The sequence below is a fragment of the Mus caroli genome, unplaced genomic scaffold (genome assembly GCF_978045245.1).
Source record: "Mus caroli unplaced genomic scaffold, Mus_caroli_1 scaffold_5, whole genome shotgun sequence".
NCBI classification, from domain to species: domain Eukaryota; kingdom Metazoa; phylum Chordata; class Mammalia; order Rodentia; family Muridae; genus Mus; species Mus caroli.
Window position 1 is genome coordinate 94073415 of NW_028227260.1, and position 15483 is coordinate 94088897.

Sequence of the window (15483 nt, forward strand, 5' to 3'; positions counted from 1 at the left end):
AACAATTAACCAAAGGTCATTAAAAGGGAGCTAACGATTTCTTATAGGTGTCAGGACAGAAGATAAAATATCGACTGGGTTTATCTATACAAAACTTCACTAATAACTTAGTTATGGTTTTAAACCTTCAGTGAACTTGTGCAGCTGAGTCAGGTGATGAGGTGGATGGTTAGCCAGATAATTGCTCCTAATGGATATGCATGTAAACATTCACTGTTGTAAACTTCTATTTCAATTTATGATTTGATTTTTTGTGTGAACTTGTGATGAAGTTTGTAACATGTTATTATGTATTCTGAAAGATGTATAAGTACTGAGGACAAGAGATGAGAAGAGCGAGATCAATAGAGAAGTTTTTTGTTTTTGTTTTTGTTTTGTTTTTTTTTGCCTTTCCCCACTTAGAGTACAATATTTTCCCTTTCCCCCACTTAGAGAATTTTTCCCTTTCCCCGCTTAGGATCTTTGCGCTTTTCCCCTTAGACAGCTTTCATAGGAAACTTTTTACAACTTAATAATAAACTCTATAATTACTTCTCTAAGTGTCTTCTCTTCCTGCTACTTCTGACTAGCAGGCTGAAAGTTAGAGCACAGCAGTTCCTGCTGAAATAGAAGGAAGGCTGCATTGCTTAATCCTCTGCTGTTAGGCTACAGGTGTTAATCGCCTAAACCAGCAAGCAGTCTTTTACCCTCAAAGAGCATGAAAGTTTTTAGGACTTTTTAGAAGTTACCATCAGCATTTCAGTATAATTAGAGAGCTAGAAAGCCCCAAGACCCTCAGACTTTAAAGCCATCACCAGAGTCCTGCTCTGTGACTCCACCTCTACCCTGGCCCAGGTCAGGAGGTTTCCTGCACTCCACCAGAGACTCAGGGAAACGTTTGTGCTGACTGAGAAAGATCATTCACCAATTGCCACTGATGAATGGGAGTCCATGGTGTGCTGGAAGGTGGATCTCTTGTGGGTAAAGCATGCAGGTTGGATCCTGGTCACTGGTGGGCAGGAGGCTGGGGCATAGCAAGCAGGAACCAGGAGAGTACTGAGTCACAGGCACCAATGTTAGGATTTATACAGCAGAGTACCCTAGTAGATCGGAGCCAAGGCAAGCAGTGACAGAATTCACACCGTGCAACACATTTCACAGAAGTGATTTATTGGGGGCGGGCATTAAAGGTTATCTCGGAGTGGGAATATCAAAGGCAGGCAGACAGACAGAGCAAGAGAACCAGAGAACAAGAGGGCAATCTGTGATGATCGGGATCTTATTTTAAAGGGTACAGGTAGCTACAGTGGAAATGTGCCACACCTGGCAGCAGAGGTTGATGACATGTCATGTATCAGTTGGAGCTGAGTCCCTGAAGAGTTGTCTGTGAGAGTACTTGATTTCCAACAGTGATATCTTCAGGTAGGAGGTGACATGGCCAGAAAGGAACAGAATTCTAGAGGCACTGGGTTTTCCAGATGCATGTCAGTGCCATGCACCACAGTATGCATGAGTATGTTTGAAGATTCACATGCATATAGCTATTGAATACCAGCATGTAGGAGAGAGAGAGAGAGAGAGAGAGAGAGAGAGAGAGAGAGAGAGAGAGAGAGGAGAGAGGGAGGACAGAGAGAGGAGAGAGGGAGGAGAGAGGGAGGAGAGAGGGAGGAGAGAGAGAAGGAGGAGAGAGAGAAGGAGGAGAGAGAGAAGGGAGAGAGAAGGGAGAGAGAAGGGAGAGAGAAGGGAGAGAGAGGGGAGAGAGAAGGGAGAGAGAAGGGAGAGAGGGGAGAGAGGGTAAGAGGAGAGAGAAGGGAGAGAGGGGAGAGGGGGACAGAGGGGACAGAGGGGGCAGAGAGGAGAGTGCATGCGTGTGTGATCGTTCGAGTGTGAGAAGATATTTTCAGTACTTTGGCCTGTACAAGATACTGGTCTTTGTTATATACCTGAAGCTCACAGAGTAGCCTTGAAATAAATGGAGACTTTTGTGTGTAGATAGTTAGAAGCTATACCCTCTCAAAGGCAGTAAGCTTCTTTCCATCCCAAGTGGTAGATGAGATACAGAAGGACACAACAAGCAAGCCTCATGACTAGTGGGAAGACAATCCATGTGTGGTAAAGAATGACATTTGTGTTGGTATCATCTTCCAGTGATTGACCTTGTGATTTACTCTTCTCACACATTTGAGCATAGTAAAATGTTGAGATGAGGTTTCTATATGACAATTATCACAACAAATCGTTAAGCATACCTACATATAAACTCCCTCATATGGTAGGAAAGCACCTGTGAACTTTATAATAAGATTGTATTCTACCAGCCCCTAGAGACATTGCAGGTGTGGCTGCTGTGCCACATGTGCATCAGTAGGTGGCAGAGAGAAGAGAGGCTATGCCTACTCTCAGGATTCTGACCTTTGAACATCTGGATGACTAGTAGCCTAACATTTCCTGAAAAAAAAAATGAGCCCAAGAGCACCACCACTCTGTTGAGGAGAGCCTGCACAGGGAACTAGCTTGAGATGACCACCACTCCAGTGCCAGGTAGGTCTGGATGTACTCCTAGGACTGGAAGCAAGCCTGAGACTAAAAGAACCCCATCCAGGACCACAGGCCCCAGGCAGGAATGAACCCAAGACAGACAGCCACTTGTATGGGCTGGTAGAGTAGCAAGCCTGAAACAACCATGAGACTGGTGCCATGGGGCCCATACAGGGAGCTAGCTGGAGATGACCACGAGTCTGGCAACTCCCCACCCTACTCCCAGGTCTGGGAATCAAGATGACCCCTGTCCAATGGCGCCATAATGCATGAGCAGGGCATAGCACTCCTGAGATCATTCCTGAGATGACACTCAGAGACCCGAGACCCCACTAAAAGAAGGTAAGTGGTGGAGAAATGGAAGAGAAAGAGAAACAAAGGATTCGAGCAAAACAAAGACAGGCAGACATTGAGTCTTAAGGGTAGTGAGAAACAGCCTGATGTGATTTGGTGGTGATGCCACCTGGGACTGTGCTGACCCTGGGACCCATATCTGGGTCCATGGCTCTACAGCAGCAGGGTTCTGTCACCACCAAAGGCCAGGCAGATATCCCTGGTGTGGGCTGCCACTGGGGACATGTTAATGACTTAGGGCAGTGCAGAATTTGCCCCACACCACACATAGTCATCGTGGAAGGACTGGCCCTAGAGGTGTGAGAGCTGAAAAGCTGACCCTGCCCATAGCCAGCCATAATACATGGGAGTACTTGGCCTGCACATTGTTGGAGTTGTAGGTTAGCAGGCCCAAAAAATGTGAGCATGGGAAACCTAGCTGGCCCTACCACTCGTCTCCCTGTGGTGGCATGGATGAGGGAGAGATACCTCCTTCAATCACCTGTGGCAGGCAGGAGACCTGGACCTGAGTTCATGAGAGCAGGAAAGCCTGCGCCACCATGAGAGCAGGAAAGTCCTTCACCAGCTGCAGCACTAAGAAGACCAGGCTCTGCACCTCACCAGGGCAGCACAGTAGAGCTGGCCCTAGATGTGGGGATGGTAGGTGATCCAGGCCGGGGGGGGGGGGGGGGAGGCAGGCATGCGGAACAGCAGCGAACCCTGCCTCTTGTTTGCTGTGCAGTGGTGTTGGCAAGGGAGAGACTCCCTCCCCTCCCTTTTGGCCTTGCCACCCGAGACAAGCAAAAAAATTGGTCTGGATGTGGTTGTCAGAGCAGGAAAGCTGTCCCTGGCCCTCACATGCTGCAGCGTCTGGAGAACAGGTTCTGTACCTCACCTGGGCAGTAACATTAGAACTGACTCTGATGGCAGGGGTGCAGGTGAGCCAGCCCTGAAGGTGTAAGCATAAAAGAGCTGACCCAGCCTCTTGTCTGCCATGTGGCAGTGTCCCGTCTGCCCAACCCTTGCCATCTAGGGCAGGTGGGAAACCTGACACTGGGGTCATGATAGCAGGAGACCCTACCTGATGCAGCACTCAGGATAGGAGACCCTGTGCCTTGCTTGGACAGCATAGTAGAGCTGGCCCTGGTTATAGGGTTGCAGGTGAGCCAGCTCCAAAGGTGAGAGAGCACAGGAGAGCCAACCCTGTTTCTTATCTGCTGGACAATGGTGCAGATGAGGGAGAGACATCCCTTTTCTCCTCCCTCATCCTTCATCATCTGTGGCAGAAAGGAAAGCTGGCCTAGGATTATGAATGGGAGAAATGGCCAAGTCCCTCACTAACTGTAGTACTCAGGAGAGCAGGCCCTGCACCTCGCCTGGGCAACAGGTTAGAGCTGGTTCTGTTTGTAGGGGTTGCTGGTGAGCCAGTGCCAAGGGTGTGAGAGCAGGAGAGCTGACCAGTTCAGATACCTCTCAGGCCCAGATCCAGTGCTTTCAATTGGTCCACCCCAACATCTATTCCATCAATGAACTGCTGGAGTGCATAAAGTGGCTGGTCCTACAGATCCAAAACTACAGGATCTCCATGGCATAGGGCAACAACAATAGGATATCTGAGGAGTCCCAGTGTGAGGATCCAGTATTGATAGACTAGCAGAAGTCAGAGACCTTGTACCAGACTGAGCCATTGCAATGAACATTTTCAATCAAAGAAGTGTGGACAAAATGGAATAATGTGGGACAGAGACACTGTGACACTACAGCTTCTGAGAGATGTTTTTCGCTGTTAAGTGGGGAGGTTACAAGGATGGAGGGTGAGTATGAGGGAAGGGAGAGATGAGTGGGGTTGGGGGTACATGGCATGAAGTTTTAAAAGAACCAATAAAAAGTTTGAAAAATCATTTAAAAAGGAATTCTATTGGATGGATAACAGGGCTCAGGAACAGGGCTTAGTGGAAGGATCAGTGGTAAGCATGGGGAGAGATTCTATTGGTGGAGGATGCAAAGTGCATAGGGTTTCTTTCATAAGAATGGGTCCCATTTACTGACAAAGTTCAGGATTAGTACCTAACAATGCTCAGGATTTTGAGGGGATTCGGATGGAGGCTGGCTGCTAATAGAATAGCAAAGGATCACCAGATTGTTTTACCACAATCACTGGGGTTCCAAGTGATCAGGCACCATTCATTTCCTTTGGTTGAAGAAAAAGGTCTGCATGTTTGACAATCCTGGTTTCTCCAATGCTTGCTCTAAGCTGTGCTTACAAAAGCAGCTCCATCTTGAAGACACTGCAGGTGGTGTCCAGTATATCACCAATCATGATCCCCTGGACAAATAGCAGGCCCTGTCCTCCAGAGGGCTTCCACTGTGGTACTCTCCTACACACCACCAAATCATGTTTAGTAATATATACAAAACAAACAAACACATAAATTTAGCTCACAAAATCCAGATAAAAGATGAAGCAATTTAAGTGTGTTGAACACGGCTGGACAGATGGCTCAAGAGTTGAACTCACTTGCTGCTGTTCCACAAGACCCAAGTTCAGGTAGCATCACCCACTTTGAGTAGCTCAAGATCACCTGTAACTCAAGCCCCAGGGGAACTCAGTCCCTCTTCTGGCCTTCATGGGCACTGACACACCCATGGGAATATGCTCACAGAGACTCAAAAGTACACACATGAAAACAAAACCCCCAAAACCTCAAATGTGCAGAACACAGATTCTAAAGCATTCATTTTAATAAATACAGCATAGGACAAGGATAAGAGAATGAAGGACTAAGGAGTTAGACAAACACACACATACAGGCAGACGGACTTGATGAATAGTAGACACTCCAAGGAGAACCCTAGAAAACACTCCTGTAAACACCCATCCAAAACCCTGGAGCCACAAACTCTTACACAGATACACGCTGATAAAATGCTTTCATCCATAGGTAAGGGCAGGTATCTTTCAACCAGACTGGAAGACAGCTTTGAAATGAGTCTTCGTGTCTTTGGGAAATGCCACAGCCCCACAACTAGCACAGGCCCAACACATTAGGATCTGGCTCTGCTGTGGGAATCTTGTGAAGAAGAGTTTTTTTTAACACTTCTGAGCACACAAACATGAGTGTGTTCAGCAAGTCTGGGTGGCATGTTGGCTTGATTTTCCCATTGCAATGGAACGGTCTCTATGACCTCATGAATAACTGAAAGTATGCACAGAAAAATGGGTCCCATCTTTATTCACTTCTTCCTAAAATAAGTAAGGTAACGTTCACTTTGGAAAAGTGACAGAGAACCAGCCACAAAGTCAAATGACATTTGCTTCCAATATGTAATTGCCACGACTGGGCAGAACGTATCTCCCTTGCTGTCATGGGCCTGGATGATCCACACTTAACTGTCCTCGCTACTCACAGAGCTGCTGGGAGTTCACTCAATGGTTAACAGTGTCTCAGTCTCAATTGTAACAAACAAAGTAAAGAGAAAGGAGCTGCACTGACTACTACCAGCATCTTCTTAGCATGGCAGAAAATATACCAAAGAGAATGTGATCACCAATATCAAAGCTAATTACTTTTCCCACAAATTGAGAAAGGGCCATTCATTCTGTCTCCTGCTTTTAGAGACGCATGGTGTGACATATGGGTGTGTTCTGTTCACAAGTGTAATCTACCGGGTCTTCAAAAATGTGTCACACATATCTTTAGCGTTTTCAAGCTTGGTTTCTCTATAGCCGTCTGTAAAATCTTCATTTGCTGCTGGGTTATAAACTGAAATAGAGGAAATCAACGATAAAATGTCAGCAAAACTGAACATCCAACCCAGCTGATTACAGCAGTTGCTTCCCATGCTGTTTTGTGGGTTTTATCATTCATGATCAAAGTTGAAGACATGACCTTCAATACCAAAAACAACATGACAATGTCTGACCTGTCACAGAGGGAATCATTCTGTCCCATCTGGGCAAAATTCCCATGAAAGAACTACTCATTTTGAAATTAATCTAAGATCCATCTAATCTGTAGACTTCCACTTCAACAAAATAAAGTAAAAATTTAAGTTCTATTGTGGCCCAGGTTTCATAAAGTACTAATCTTTTCATCAAATGGAATAGGCGTGCAGACTAGCTTCCACGGGAACACATCTCTCCAAAGGAGTTTTTCACCTAAACCTCCCTCATCAGTCAGTGACTCCCCACATTGTGCCACCCCATGAACTACATTACCACCAAATAAGAATGACAGAGCAGCTCTCAAGCTCTTTCTTCTCTAGGCCTCTTGCTCCCTCTCTCCTCCCTCCCTTCTTCTCTCTCTCCAAGTGACCATGGCCTTCCTTCCCTTCCCTTCCCTTCCCTTCCCTTCCCTTCCCTTCCCTTCCCTTCCCTTCCCTTCCCTTCCCTTCCCTTCCCTTCTCTCTCCCTCTCCCTCTCTCTGTCTCTGACTTTCTACAATAAAGCTCTAAAACCATGGACCTTCTCTGCTCATCGAGATCTGCTGCATTAGAGCAAAGGAGCTGGTGCTGGTCTCCCTCTAATGAGTCTAACCTCCTGCTGGGAGGTCTTCCTGTGCTCCAGCCACAGCTACAGCCACAGCCAACCCTCCCACCTACCAACCTAGCAGCCTGAGCTAGCCAGACTGGTCACCAAGAAAATATCAAGGGAAGAAAATAAGAGAAATGTGAAGGTTAGAGGAGAGAATGAATTTGCTGCTGGACGGATCAGCACCCACCTTACAGAAATTCAAAAAGTGTCTTACAGTACAACCTGAAGGACTTGCTAGGTCTTTCAGCACCAGGAGAGATGCAAGTGTGAGTCCTCCCCAGTCTCACTGTATCTTACTCAGCATCTCACTATGTCACTCCTGGGCTGCTCTACTGTGGGCTTGTTTTTCCCCAGGACATTTAGTCTGTCCTCAGAGACACTGTTCCAGAAGCCAAAGCAAAAGGAGAGATAACTAACTCTGGCTTGATTTCTGGTTGAGAAACACTTTCTCATGCTTGAGGCTGTCTATTTAAAAACAGTGAATTAGATTTAAGGCATACTCCTTTCCTAGGTTTCTACTGCTATTAAGTATTTTGCAAGAATTGTATTACTCCCTAAGAATCTATGTTATTTCTTCTCATATTTCCTGCAAAAGATGAGTTCAATATTTCATCTATTCTCATTTAATGTTAATGCTCTTTTATGCTCAGCTATTAGAAGAACCTTTATGCATGTGTTGTGTATATGTGTGTGCATGTACTTATGTGTTCATGTGTGTACATGTGTGTGTATGTATATGGTTTATTTTTTCTTCACTAAAGTGTTTGTAAAACCCTCTCCATATCTTTAACCACTTAGAAAGCAATCTTTCCTCTTTCTATTATGTCAGTCTGGTTTGACCTTTTAGTTGAGAAATAATCGAAATTTACTTCTGTGTGTGTGTGTGTGTGTGTTTAAATTCATGCTCTGTGTTGTCTAATTTTAAAGATAAAAAGATAGGCAGGATATGAGCTATGTCTGTATTTAAACATTTAAGGTGACTTTTCTATTCAACCATGAAACATTTTAGCTTCTAAGATGATCCTTAATGCTGTCTAGGTCCCTGTCCGCATGTACACCATGGTCACAAATCACTGCCTCCTAAGTCTTTTGCACTGACATTGTGGAGACCCACCCAGCTCGTGAGGTTTCAAACAAAAACAAGGACTTTAATAGCAACTGGGTTAGAGGTTGTGCCTATGATATTTTGGGTAAGAAAAAATATGTCTGCCTTCTGCCCTTGTCCTAAGAACTTGCCTAAACTAAATTTAAAAGCATTTAAAGACAACATAACATTGAGTATGTGGTACGGTTATTATTGATAACTCTTACATAAGTCTACAGTGAGAAAGATCAAGTGCAACAGAGAGAAATAGAAAATGTCCAGTTGGAAAGAAAAAGAGCACTGGGGAGCTTAACTGGGAAGCCACAGCTTATGCTAAAAGAGAGGCTTCTATTGTTAAGATTAGTCCCATTAAGTAGGAGTTTCTTTCTCTTCTTTGGAGCAACAAGAGCTGTGCCACAAGTGGAAGGCTCTGCCCAACTAAGCTTCCAAATCTCTCTCTCTCTCTCTCTCTCTCTCTCTCTCTCTCTCTCTCTCTCTCTCTCTCTCTCTCTCTGTGTGTGTGTGTGTGTGTGTGTGTGTGTGTGAGAGAGAGAGAGAGAGAGAGAGAGAGAGTGAGAGAGATTGTGTGCGTGTGTGAGAGAGAGAGAATATAAAGCATTTAATTTTGAGAGAGAGAGAGAGAGAGAGAGAGAGAGAATATAAAGCATTTTAATTTCTTCCAGAAAACAGCAGCATCTGGTACAAAAATGATTTAAATGTGTCAAGTTCCATCCCAAGCCACCAGTCAAACTTGGCTATGTTGTTCACATGGTGCTGGCTTCGGAAGCATGCAAGAAGAAAGAGTGTGGTGGCCATGGATTCTTCTTCTGGGGTTTCAGAGAGACATTGGAACCAGGTAAATTATGGCAGTGCTAAAGTCACCGTGAGTAGAGGGGCCTGGGAAGCCATTGTGTGAGGCTATAAAAGGAAAACCTGAATTTCAAGGGAGATTCCAAGCTACTGAAGATACCTGAGACATCTGCAAAGGAGTGCTACATATGGAGTTGAGTCAGCCAATGTGTGTTATAGGCAGGAAAGCCAAAGGGTCTAAGCTATCTAAACCCTTAGGAACTCAAGTCCCTAACATCTGACATGAATGTGCAGAGTTTGGTGTTTGCTCTGCTGGATTTTGGTCTTGATTGAGCCATTATTTTCTTAATATTTCCTCTTTCTTCTATTTTGGAGAGAGAATATATATTTTGTGCCACTGTATGTTGGAAGATTGCAATTTGCTTTTTCATTTTACAGGGCATTGCAGTTAACTTTGGATTTTTTGCATAATGTTGAGTCTGTGGGGATTTAGCAAATGCATTATAATATTGTCATGAGCCAATGGAGGTCAGAGAGTGGAATAAGATGGTTTGAACATGAAATGGTCCCCCATAGGCACAGTTATTTGAACACTGGTTCCTTATTCAGTGCTGCTGTTTGGAGACCCTTTAGGAGATACAGCCTTGCTGAAAAAAAGAACCCTCTTCCAGTTCAGTTTATCTGCTTTGTATTTGTGGTTAAAGTTGTGCTCTCTCATCTCCCTACCCTGGCAGCCTACTGCCATGCCTCCTTCACCTCTGTGATCACCTTTGGAACTATAAGCCCAAGTAAACTCTTCTAGAAGGTTAAAAAAAAAAGAATGACACAGCAGAGGAATAGCAACCATATATCAGTTCCTGCTGTCGAGCATTCCCCAGCAAAAAAAAATTTCAAGAGCTGAAACCATTCAATATACAGGTCTAGAAGGCAGGGTTTCTCCACCAGTCTGACATTGCTTCTAGGAAACTGAGGCAGACAAGTTAATGATTTTCCTGAGTTTTCAAAATGAGCAAGCCTTAGGACTATGGCTGCATCCCAATCAGTGGGTTCTTGAGAACACGCTCCTCACCGCCAGACTGGAATCTGTCTCCATCTCCCTCAGTCAGAATCCCCAGGGGAAAGCTCTGTCCTCCACCAGGAAGAAAGAGCCCCCAGAGACAGCACTGAGTCCAGTTACCTGCCCCCCAAAGCCCATTCTCATCTCCAGGCTAAAGGTGACTCAATCACCGTCGCAGGTCCATCACTGCATGGGAACCTTTCCCTCTTCTCCTCTGGGACAGGGCCGGTCTGAACGCCAACCACACTGGCAGCTAAGTCTCCACCTGCCCCTCCACAGCCCCATGAACTGCTCTCACTCCACATCCCTGATCACTGTGTCAGAAGGCTACGTGGGGCCCTCCTACTCTTGGTATCAGCACTGTGTCCATCCTGAAGGGTCCCCTCTCAGGATACAATCCCATACCTCCTCCTGCACTCTGCAGACAGTACCTGCTCATCCCCCCACACCTGTACCATGCAGGCTCCTAACCCATCATTACCCTTGTCATCTTCCCACAGAAGGGAAACAAAAAAAAAAAAAACCAAGTCACGGAGGATGGCCAGTCTCTCCCCTCCACATCAACCACCCTTCTTGTCTCCCAGAGCTCATGTCCTGTCCCTTCCCTCCAGACCTGCTGTAGGAAGCCCTGCCACTAGGGAAACTGACACAGCAGAGGATCTGTTGCTAGCTGAGACTGCCACTCACTCTGAAGTATTCTTTTTGGTCCCTTGTGCTGTCCATCTCATCCAGCCAATTCTGGTACAAGGACCCAAACCTTTTACAGTACACTGACTTAAGCTCCTGCCTGTAAAACACAGTACCGATTACACAGCATGGTCACACTGGGTGAGGGAAAGCCAATGACAAACACTCATAATTTTGAAACAGGAGCTCGGAGCAAAAGAGAAATGGGGCATGAATTACACTGATTTATGAGAGTCAGAAATGTGACTCTCAGTCCAGGAGAACTTTGTCTTAAGCTGCTACCAGAGGCATCGTTTCACATGTCTTCCCTCTCCAACACTGAGGATGCATTTGTGCAGACCTCTCCCAAGATCACACTTCTGGCTTAAAATTAGACTCATCTTCCCTTCCCCTTATGGAGTAACCTATAAATTCTGAGAGCCTGAGTCCATGTCCTGAAGGCAACATACCCTACAGTGTTGTACAGACAGAAAGTGTGCACAGAACACTTTCCACGTGTGGAACTTACAAGAGAGAGAGAGCTCTGGTGATATCTCCTAATAGGTACAGTCTTGTAGACCATAGAGGACTGGCCTTCTGTTATCTAAGAGGGGAGAAACGGCTGTCTTGCCAGTCTTGCAGCTGACACATCTGAGTTCCATAAAGGGGGGGGGGTTCCCATTGGCTATGAATAGGACCAGGTCATAGAGAAAAAGGCAGTGCTCCAGAGATCCCATCAGCTATTCCATTCTGTGCAAGACCAAGATGGCAGACAGGGTGACTCAGGAAGAAGAGTAAAGGCTGTCTACGGGTGCTCAGAATGTTACCTTGACTTCTGCTGAACTTCCAAAATACGCTGGAGGTTTTCATTCAGGCGTTGGAAAGAGGCATTTACATCCTTTTCAAACTGCTTCCTCTTTTCCATAAGAAATCCGGTACCATCATCACCTGTGTGAGAAGGGAAAAGGCATCACTTTAAGTCAAATATACAGAGGAAGTAGAACAGTTGGTTCACCCCAGACACACCACCTACAGGACAGCATGAATAACTATGTGTCTGCATCGGTTGTCTTTTTGTTTTTGTTTTTGTTTTTTAAAGACAGGGTCTCTTGTAGCCTAAGCTGGTCTCAAACTTGCTATGTAACTGAGGCCAATCTCAAGTTCCTGATTCTGTCTCTACTCCCTAAGTGCTAGGAATACAGGCAGGGGGCATTCAGCTTGACTAAAGAATGCCACTGACAAACAATTTTCTGGACATATCAAAACCCAAGCAGTTCCTCTGCCACCAGAAAGAGCAATGCTGTCAGACTTCCTTGCTTGTATGAGCTGACTCTACACTCTGGCTAAGAATTGATGATGGCTCTCTAGTAATGCTGTCTGGGTCCACCTATACAAGTGAATAAAACCTGCCTCGGTTGGAGGGGCATGTGGTACACTGGCGCTGTTACCGTGGACGACAGAAAACAAGCTAGTGTGGCATGCACGATGTACACAATACAATCTATCTCACTTTTCTTCCCAGTGCTGCCTTCAGAGTTCCCTGACAGGTTCCTAAATGTCTACAGACTAAAGGCTATTTTACCACCTCTCCTTTAGCAGGTGTTCCTGGAGGAGAGCAAATTTGGAAAGGCAGAAAAAATGACTTGCTTCAGAACTTGAAAGACAGCTGTTGAAATCTGACATACCACTCCTGCAGTGAGTTAAAGAGCAGATTTTTATCTGCTCGCCCATCATCTCTAGTGACACTCTCCAGCGATGCAGGAAGTAGGAAGCAGGAAGCAGGAATTTCTCCCCACAGCCTGGGCGACAGCTACATTTCCCCTACTCACATCGGCAACTTAAAAGTTAAGATAAAGGTAACCCCCAAAGGCCAAAGGACAACTTACTTTTCAGAAATATCCTCTGAGCCACAGAACTGTTCCAGAGCTGTGCTGTCTCTCAGTGACCACATTCTCACTGTATGGAAATCGTGGGGTTGGATAGAAAGTTCTGGGACTAACAAGGTCTGCTCAAACCTACCTTTGAAATCCTGCATCTTCTTCTGAACAGGCTCCCTATGGGAAAAACACCACAGAATTCTTAATTGAGGACAAGCATCCTAAGTTTGCTTTGAAGGGAAAGGAGAGAGGCGTGCCGTTTTGCACAGGGTAGAGCTCACGTGGGGTAAAGTCCGGTTTTCCTCTCTGGGTCAATAATTTTATTCCTTTGTCCTTGTTTTCATACTGAGCCAAAGTGTCCTTTGCAGATAGATACATATGGGCTCACGGCTAAGGGTTACTTCCTGGAGCACAAGTGACTGAAAGCCTACTGTATCCCCAGGAATCCCGCCCCAGACTGGGTTTGGGCAACTCATGGGAAATCGCAACCCAGGTGTTCCCTGCCCAACTGCAGGCAGCTGCACAGAAGTAGGGGATTTTATATTAAACGTTCACCGGGATCCTTTCACAGTGCAGCACAGGGTTTCATAAAGGCGTACTCACCCAAGTGTCCTGCACTCCAGCCACATTCACTCTCCTCCTTCCTCAAATCCCTCCTGCAGCTATTCCTCCTACATCACCCAGACAGTGTCTCCTCAACTTTTCTGCCAGGTGACCATGTGCCACCCCCAGAGTCTGCCTCGAACCACCTCCCCTCAACCCCTGCAAACCTTCCCCTCAACTGGGTATCGCCTGCCTCTTGACACTCTCCCCTCTGAGTTCAGGTTGTATCATTTTATGGACCTACTTGTAATCCAGGATACTCAGAGGAGAGACAACAGGCAGCAGTAGTCGCTTTGATGTTGGCCTATTTCACTTAACACACACACACACACACACACGCACACACATGCATGCACACACATACCTGACACTTAGATCCATTTCCTGATGCTGGCCTATTCCACTTAATAGCATCCCCCAACACCCATCTTCCCCCACCACTTAGATCCATTTCCTGAGAGAGGGAACTTTTTGCTTTTTTTATCTGCATACAACCACACTGAAAGTACCACACCTGGGGAAGGCTAACCCTTGAAGACAACACCTGGCCTCTTGCATGTCTGATCCTGAAGAATGGCTGCCCATCCCAGTGGTACCAACTGCTGGATTGTCCACTGCTGCATCGAAGGGGAAGAAAAAAACCCTTGCAAATGAAGCATGCTGCTCTCATCATCCTGCATGGGAAACAGCTCCACTGGAGAGTTGGTTGAGCCCAGATCCAACACAAAGGTTTAGAAGCAGAATTCCAGGAACTTACACCCCTCCCCCCACCCCCACCTCCACCCCACCCACACCCTCACAGGTGAAACTGGGCTTGGCCCCAGTCTAGGGACAGGAGGTACATGTACGTGTGCAAGCCTTACAAGAAAATTCCCTGTGACCCCTGGGCTTCTTCAGAGGCATGTTGGTCTCTGTGAGCTTTGTATCTGTCTCTGCCAGGGCTGAGACTGTCACGTGGGATGGAAACCTAGAGCATGCTTGAGAATTAGAGGCCAGAGTCTGATTTCCCCACCACCCCATCCTGTCCTCCATGCCCACCCAGCTGCAATACCATGGAATTGCCTGATGAGTATCAGACTGCCCCATGTTCTCTGTGCCAAGTAGTAGAGCATCCCCATGGTTGGGCCCAGCCCCATAAGCCCCATATCAGTTGTTACCAGGGTTGACTGCATCTGAGTTCTTGGAGTCATCTGATGGGAGTGTCTTATGTACTCTCTGGTGCTTGCCACTTTTCTTCATGGCCTAGTGTTCCATGTCTGACATGGCTGGAACCTTCCTGGGTCAGACAGGACTCCTGAAAGTAAAGACACTGAATTTCATGACCCTAAATGAAAACATGGACCAGGACTCCACAGGATGTGGCCAAATGTGCTGGAGCAAAGAGGAGGTGGGGAGTGTGACATCAATATCCTGCCAGGTCCAATCACATCCTGTCCCATTTTTCTGGCTGAACACAGAGCTCTCCACAGCCCAGTAGCCCTCGGTCTCAGCTCTTTCTCCTGATTTCTTGTCACCAGGCTAGGACAAGCTGGACTAAACCCCTAGATCCAATGTTGGTGTCTAGTCACAAACACCAATCCACCAGTGGCCACTGAAGTCACTGGAGCCGTGCCCTGGCAAGCAATGATTGAGCCCTGTTGCGCAGTCAGGTGAAATTCCTTACCACTCTCAGTCTAGATGCTTCTGAAGAAACTCAGGGACCCAAGCCTCCAGGAGAGACCCAAAAGAATACACCAGAGGCAAATGCAGGGATTCCCCGATGCACTCACCTAAGATGACACACAGCCTGTGGAGGGCATGGAGTCTCTGTGCTCACAGACAAGGAATATAGAAACCAGGGGTGTAAAGCATACAGGCAGGCTTGTCTCTTCAACAGAAGGGATGTATATGCATGTCTCTCTTCCACCCAGAAGGCTGGGTGTGGATTTTGTTAATAGCCTGGTGGTCTGTGCCACCTGTGTGTTCAGGTCACACCCAAATCCCCCTGACTTTTACATTTATC

General features: G+C 46.4%; 1 non-coding gene and 1 pseudogene across 1 annotated transcript; one reads left to right on the top strand and one right to left on the bottom strand.

Moving 5' to 3' along the window:
- The first annotated feature begins 2293 nt into the window (after positions 1-2293).
- On the top strand, positions 2294-2425 carry LOC115030280 (small nucleolar RNA SNORA17). The gene has a single exon (XR_003835867.1). It is a non-coding gene; the product is annotated as a small nucleolar RNA SNORA17 (small nucleolar RNA).
- Positions 2426-6513: 4088 nt separating this feature from the next.
- LOC147004691 (X-linked lymphocyte-regulated protein 5C-like) lies at positions 6514-14744 on the bottom strand (annotated as a pseudogene).
- Between the last annotated feature and the right edge of the window lie 739 nt (positions 14745-15483).